The sequence below is a fragment of the Ochotona curzoniae genome, unplaced genomic scaffold, assembly GCF_017591425.1.
Source record: "Ochotona curzoniae isolate NIBS_2020 unplaced genomic scaffold, NIBS_Ocur_1.0 scaffold_4505, whole genome shotgun sequence".
In the NCBI taxonomy this organism is placed as follows: domain Eukaryota; kingdom Metazoa; phylum Chordata; class Mammalia; order Lagomorpha; family Ochotonidae; genus Ochotona; species Ochotona curzoniae.
This window is the reverse complement of record NW_024467118.1, coordinates 6338422-6346036: the sequence shown is the minus strand read 5'-3', so window position 1 is coordinate 6346036 and position 7615 is coordinate 6338422.

Genomic DNA, 7615 nt, shown 5'->3' with positions numbered 1-7615 from the left:
ACACACAGTTATGGAGAGGGAGAGAGACCAAGCGTGATCCACCAATGGTCACCCTACAAATGACCGTAACAGCAAGGGCAGAGACGGGTTGAAACTGGGAGACGGGATTTCATCAGGTCTTCCATAAGGATGGCAGTGACCCAAGCAACTTTACGATCTACCACTGCTTTCTTGGGCTTGTTAGCAGGGAGATGGCTAGAGAGCAAGATAGCCAGGACACAATCCAGGGGTGCTGGTGTTGAACTGGGCAGCTCATTCTCACATGGCTGGCTCCTGTCATCTCCTTCTTAATCTGTGGTTTCCTTCCTTGTCTCCAGAAACGACATTTATACTTGTGATCTCACATAAGAGTCAGTCCTCACTGGATTAAAACACAAAGTAGGTATTTCTATCACTGATTTATAAATGAAGAAGTAGAATCGGTCAAAACAGAAAGGGCATATCCAAAGTCAGTCACCATGAAATCAGTCTGTTGTGATATAGCAGACAGCCAGGTACTGGGTGTTCAGAAATATTTATTAATTAATGAATAAGCAGGATAAATGTAATGATTTTTTTTAAAAAGTAATGATTCTAGTACACTCCCAATTCCTTTATATCACCTTGATGCCTATTAAAATCCCAAACATATATTCACCACATTTTCCAGCTTTCCTTTCTTCTATCTGTACTGCTGGCATCAAATTACGATGACATCTTAACACATCTTGGGGGAAAGAGACATTAAGGATTACTGAACTGATGCACAAGAAAGGATGGACGTTTAGCTAACATTTTGTTAGAACTCAACCTGGGGGTGTGGAATTTTACATTCCATCTTTGGCCCTCCACATTTTAGAGACAAGAAAGCAGTGACACAGAGATTTTAAGTGACTTGCTCAACATGAACAGCCGACTCAGAATTATGAATCAATGAATCTCACCCAAAGCTTCAAATGACTATGCCCTGCCTGCCCTTCCCCAGCCCCTCAGAGAATGTGACACTGTGAACAAAAACAGCAGCTGGATGGAGACCACAGTGCATGAGCAGAACTACAATAGTGTCCAAAGATGAAACGTATCGTAGGGGAAAAGGCAGGTCGACAGAGAGCAGAGGGCGTAACTAGGAGTGCGGCGAGAGCTCCACTGAGATGTCCTTACAGTCTCTAAGCCTTTGTCTCTTGAACTGAAATACAGGACTTCCAATATCTGCCTTACCCTCACTCAGCTGCTTGGCTAAGAATAGGGTGCTATTTGACTACAACAAGGCACATGGATTTTTCTGAATACTCTCAGTTCTATCTTCTTTCCCCACGTCACATGCACGTGCATACACACTTGCAAACACACACACACAGTTGTGGTATGATTTCCAATACTACACCTTGGGTAGAAGAGACTCCTCCCTCCTGAAATGATGACCCAGAACTTTATCCAGAGTGTAGTATGGTCTATCACACTGAGAAATTGCTGAGTATCATTAAGGCAAAGTTTGAATTATTTGGACAACCATCCTCTTGATTTTGTCATTTGCATTTAGACATAGATCACTATGTCATGTGGGTTTTCTGTGTCCCGGTTTCCTCATTTGTACAGCAAGCAATTGCTTAAGTATTCTCCAAGTTTTTGAATCCCAATGTTTGGACAGTTGGGAGAGTTGCTCAGGGGCTTTATCATGATTAAACCAAAAAATTTAGAAAAAAAAATTGATAAATATTTTGAACATGCTCATCTCTAATCCGTGCTTTCTTCCTGCCAGTAACCAAGGATTGATAAGCAAAGGAGCTTTGAGTTGTCCCATCAATGCATGGACAAAGCACCAGAATAAGAAAGAACACTCAATATTTCATTAATTCACTTAAAGTGATGCCTGACACAAAGTAGATGCTGGATTAACTTGCCTGAGCTTCTCTGTTATCTGTAAAACGGGACCAAGGTCCTACCTGGCCCACCTCACATAGCCAGGAGAGTTACAACTGCTGACCCAGTATACACTGTGCTTACCAGCCTGTGACGCAAATCAAACACCTCTGCATAATCAGAGACCCACCAGGAGGAGTTTGTTGACAAGTCCTCTGAGGCTTGTGTTTAGTGGAAATGCCATCAGTTGTATGAATGTGTAAGTGGTTAGTGGGAAAGGGGAAGCACCAATATTTCAAATCTGCATCATCCATTGCCTCCTTAAAAAACTGCCCAAGACAGCTTGGATAGGAAATTAGTGAAGATGAGGGCATATAGACTCTGCACTGTAAGAAAATGAGGCAAGATGGAGAACAGGAACTTCTTTGTCCAGGAATCAGTCTTGATATTGTAGTTAGACTAAGCCTTGCTCAAGACACTAGCATCACTGTTGCAGAGTTTGCACTGAGCCGGTTTTGTCACTCCCCTGAGCCTCAGTGTCCCTGTCTATGCATTGGGCTATCTTGGGAGCTGTTGGGAAGATGGAATGAGTCAGTGGACAATGGAGGGCCAGCCAGCACTTGGTCCCCAGGGATGTTCATGTGCTGCAGATCTCAGCCCTTCTGCACTGCTCTCTGGAGAAAACTGCACTGCAACATGTGGCCATGTTCAGGATGCTTAGAAGACAGCAAGCAGACAGGAATTCCAGCATCACGTGTATGTGCATAATTCTGGACCTGGGCTCAGCTTGGCTTATAACATGCTGTCAACCTTAAACAAGCCCCATCCTCTCTCTAAACTCCTTTTTCTCAGTGTCTAAAAATAAAGGCTGATCATTTCTTCAAGAAGATCTCTTTTGCTCTTAGCAACCGGAGGGACTGTTATGTGGATAACAGTGGGCTTGTGAGAGTAAATGGTCCTCTGATGGCTACTACCCCAATCCCCAGCACATGCCATACTGTACCCCACTTTAGCTCTACAAGACAAACCAGCCTAGTATATTCTTTTTTTGTTTTCAGAAGAAACAGACACAGAGAGGTAAAGTAAACAGATTGAGGTCATGAGAGTGAAGTCTTTCTAATTTGAAGTTAGGCAGTGTAATTCCAGGCTTCAGATTCTCTGGTGTGTAAATTTTCTCTTATAAGATAGATATGCATCCAGCCAGCCCCATTTTACAGATAAGACAACCGAGTCTTAGGAATATTCCCAGTGCCTTGCTGGAAGACTCAGGACTCCCACTCACAGCACTCTGATAACAAAAGCTCTTCTCATGACCACAGTGGGAGAAGGCATCCTTGCCAGGATGCCTGCCCAAGCTGGCAGGCCAGGCATACCTCTTTGGATTCTGAGATGCCCTGACTGAACCAGGGTTTATCTTGCTCCAGCAGCTTCCTTTCCTTGCAGACTCCGGAGTGGGCTGAGATGGGAGGGAGTCTGCAGGTGAGCGAGCAGATGCCTCTGCTTTAGATTTATGAGATGCTGTATCAAGTCCCCGAAGAAGCAGATTAATCAGAAGAAGTTATTTGCCTTTTAATTAAAAAATATTATCAACCGTGGCTCTGCCTCTGCCAATTCTCACAGCAGACAAGAAGGGGTAGCATTAGCAAGTGAGCAATATTAATTTTCCACAACTAATTTAGAGATAATATCCTTCGCATGCGCCCACAGCTCACAGGACTGTGCACCAGGCTGTCCTTTACTCATGGGCCCTGGCTAGTATTCCTATCTTTGACTGACTTTAGAAGCTTCTGCAAGGCAGGAAGTACACAGAACACAGGGCAACTAGACCTGGGAGCAACGGGCATATGGGGGTCCAAAGGGATGCATCTATTAGCTAAAAACTGAAAGACCACATATTTCTCAGAGAAAACTTGGGGTGTTTAGCATCATCTGGCTTTTTTGTGTGACCAAATCTGATCGTGATGCTGTAGAATGAATTGTGCATTCACAGTCAAATTCATATGCTGAATTCTAACCCCAGTGCCTCAGAAATGGACTGTATTTGGAGATGTTTGATGCTTAACTATTGACTTGACTTAAATGAGGCCCTCATCTCATGTGACCGTGATTGTTATAAGAAGAGGTGACTAAGGTACATACATACACGCCAGGGGACCATGCGAAGACATAGGTAGATGCTGCCATCTGCATGCCAAGGCAAAAGAGCTCAGAAGGCATCAAGGCAGCTACTGTTCCCATCGTAAGCTCAAAACATGAGAAAATAAATAAATCTTTGTTGTTGAAGCCGTCAATCTGTTGTGATTTTGTTATGACACACAATAGTCAGACTTATCTGATTCCTGCCTTTCATTTCCATGAAACCAAAAGACTGAGAAGACAGATCCCCACAGTTCTGCTTACTCCAGTTTTCTTAGTTCAGCCGAGAGAGACCATGCAGGTAACCTATTCACCCCTGAAGCTTAACCAGGAGTAAAAGCAGAACAACCTCAGTGAAGAACTGCCATCTCTCTTCTCCAGGGAGGCCCAGAAGCCAGACTCTCTTCAGGACACACCCAAGTGAAGCTCTCCTTGACATCTTTCTTACTCCCAATGTTCACTACCTGCCTTGGGTCCACAGAAGTATCCTCTCTTGGGTAGCAGGTTAGCCCAGCAGATAAGACCTAGCTATCATACTGCAAGGTCTCTGTTTGAATCTTAGCTTGGCTTCCAATTTCAATTTCCTGCTAATGCTGCTCCTAGGTGGCCATGGCCATGGCTTTAGTAACTGAGATCCTGGTACCCAAATAGTGTCAAGACCTGGATTGGGTTTCCAAATCATAGTTTCATTCTGGTATCTCCCAGCATATCATGGGCATATGGCAAGTCAACCAACAGGGAAGAACCCTCTGCTTGCCTCTGTTGCCTCTTTTTCTCTGCCCCTCAAATAACTTTACAAAGTTAAATAGGTCCATTTTAATAAATTCCACTATATGCACATTTATTTGTTCCTGAAAATTGGAACAGCACATCAAAATTTCCTTTTCTTGCAATTCAAACATTTGAATATCAGAAAATCCAATTATCACCCATAATTATTATATTCTAGCTAAATCAGCCAATGCTTTCTTTACATTCCTCTTCCCCAAGCTACTTTGCACATTGGTCCTTGGTGTTGGGTTTCATCTTATTGATATCAGGTTTCTAAAGCATAAAGCAATGTCTGAAATATATTGGTGCTTACAACTTGAGCTAAAGTATATAGGAAATTACTCAAATACATTAAAACTATAGATTCCTTCCAAATTACCAGTATCAAGCTAGGAAGAGAAAGATACCACAGAACTTATGTGGTACATTTATCAAAATTACAAGTATACAAGTAAGACTTGTACACAAGTCTTAGGATAAAGTAGTGTTCTCTACTACATAAAATTACTGGCAAGAACAATGTAAGAATTAGTTACGCCTAAAATTATTCCATGTCGTTATCAATTCCAACCCAGCATCCTAAGAAGAATCTCATCAATGATGTAGGCAGTAGCCCCAACTATATTTGAGTGTCTCGCTTCTTGGTTCACTCTGAAATCCCTTAAGATCAATGTAAATGAATTGTCCCCTTTCAAGGTGAGAACAACTGTTCAATAAGAGGTAACTCAGTGTTACCAGCCTTTCTCTGTACTCAGATTTTCAAGGTCTTTCCTCCTGTTGGGCTTGGGCAAGTTACTTCGGATCTCCTGGAATATCTTCTGATCTCAGTCAGGCTGTGGAGGTGGATCATCTGGGACAAGGGACGGGAACTTAGTGGCAGAGATGAGTGTTAAGTTACTTTGGTCCTTTGGCAATTAGAGACTGCTGAGGCTTGACTGTTTCCTTCAGGAAACATCCGGAGTTAAACTGGCTGTTAAGTCATGGACTGAACACAATGATAGGAGTAGAATAATCTGGCAACGTCAAGATTAAATTATGTACCCCCCAAAATTATGAACCAAATACAGAGTCAAGAAATTGATTCTCCTTGCTTCTCTTCCTAAAATGTCGGTACACCCTAGTAAGGAAATATGGCTTGATCAATGTATAGTGTGTGCATTGCGAGAATAAAAGTATTGCAGCCAAGAAGGAATTACTGTCCCCATGTTTAACTATTCCCACATGATGATACTGTCCATACTGAACACAGCAGTACTTTCCATCCACATAGCCTTCAGTATGGCTCTGCCCCACCACCATGTGGAGGTGAGATTTAGTTCTTCAACCCCTTGAATATCGACAGGTCTTATAATTTCTTCAATAGATAAAACACAACAGAAGCAACACTGCACCATGTCTGGCCTTTCAGTCTTAAAAACCAGCTGCAACAGCAGCAAAGATATTCTTGAATTAGTAGTGGATTTCCAGAGAGAAAGGATCAAGAAGAGAGACAGAGGGGAGAAAATATTAGGGGAACTTGCTCTGATGTTTATGGAAGCTGGAAAGTCTCACAACAGACCTTTTAAAGCTGGTGATCTGGAGTATCAGTGGCCTTGTTCAGTTCAAAAAGGTTGAACAGTGAAGCAGATGATATAATTCATGGTCAGAGGCTGATAAGTGTGAGAACCCAGGGGGTGGCTGGTGTAAAAACCAAGGAGTCCTCAAACTGGGGATCCTTGAGTTCTGATCCAATGACAAAAGGAAAAGAGTACCTGGTTCCAAGAAAGAGAATCTTTTTCTTTTATCTGGATCCCTGCCCACTTAGATAGTGACTTGTCTATATTAAGGTTTGGTTTACCCTATTCATTTCACAGACCCACAGGTCAAACACCCTTAAAGACACACCAGAGTAGTGCTTTGCTAATTTTCTGTGTATTCTTTAATCTAGTCAAAGTAATGCTCAAAATTAAAACTACAATGATCATACTTTGATAAATCCAAGTGATGCTTAAGCCAAATGAAGAGAGGGGCAATGATGAAGACCAAGACATGAAGTGAGGCAATAGCTTGAATGTAAACCTTCCAACCTTAACTGTAGACGTCACATGGAACAGACACAAGTCCTTTCATATAAATTCACCTGGAAAATCGCAAGTAAAAGTGGCCGACATTGTGGCACAGCAAGTAAGGCTACTACATGTAATGCCATCCCTTATGGGCATTGGTTCCAGTTCAAGCTGTTCTACTTCCAACCCAGCTCCCCGTTAATGTGTTTGGGAGAACAGCAGAAAAAACAGACAAGTGACTGGATCTCTGCATGCATGTGGAAAACCCAGAGGAAACTCTTGGCTTCTGGTTTTGTCCTGGCCCAAACCATGACCTTTGTGGCCATGTGTGGTGTGAAACAATGAAGAAATTCTCTTTCTCTCTTCTTCCCTTCCTTCATCCCTCCATCCCTCCATATTTGCTTCTTTTGCCTTACCTGTTTAATTCTGCCCCTCAGATTAAAAAAAATAAATATTTGAATAAGTATAAGCAACTTAGAAGACTATTTTAAGCCATTCAGTTTTGTGGTTGGTTGTAGTGCAGCAATAAGCAAAACAATGTGGGTAGCACCTTGTAATAGAAAATCTAGGTACAAAGTTGCTGGATATAGAGCATTTACAGCCTGCTTTGACATCTTACCACAATGTGCTGATGGAGGGCTCAAATTTTCTTATTCTAAAAGTATTCATCCATATGATAGGAAAGAATTCACAAGTAGCCTTGGAGAAGAATCAGGAAGGTGAATTGCAAGCCAGTTGGATACATGAGTTGTATATGTCCACTTTAAGTCCTTTTCATAGATCTGACCAATCAAAGAAGCATGAAAACGAACTTCTTGAAATTG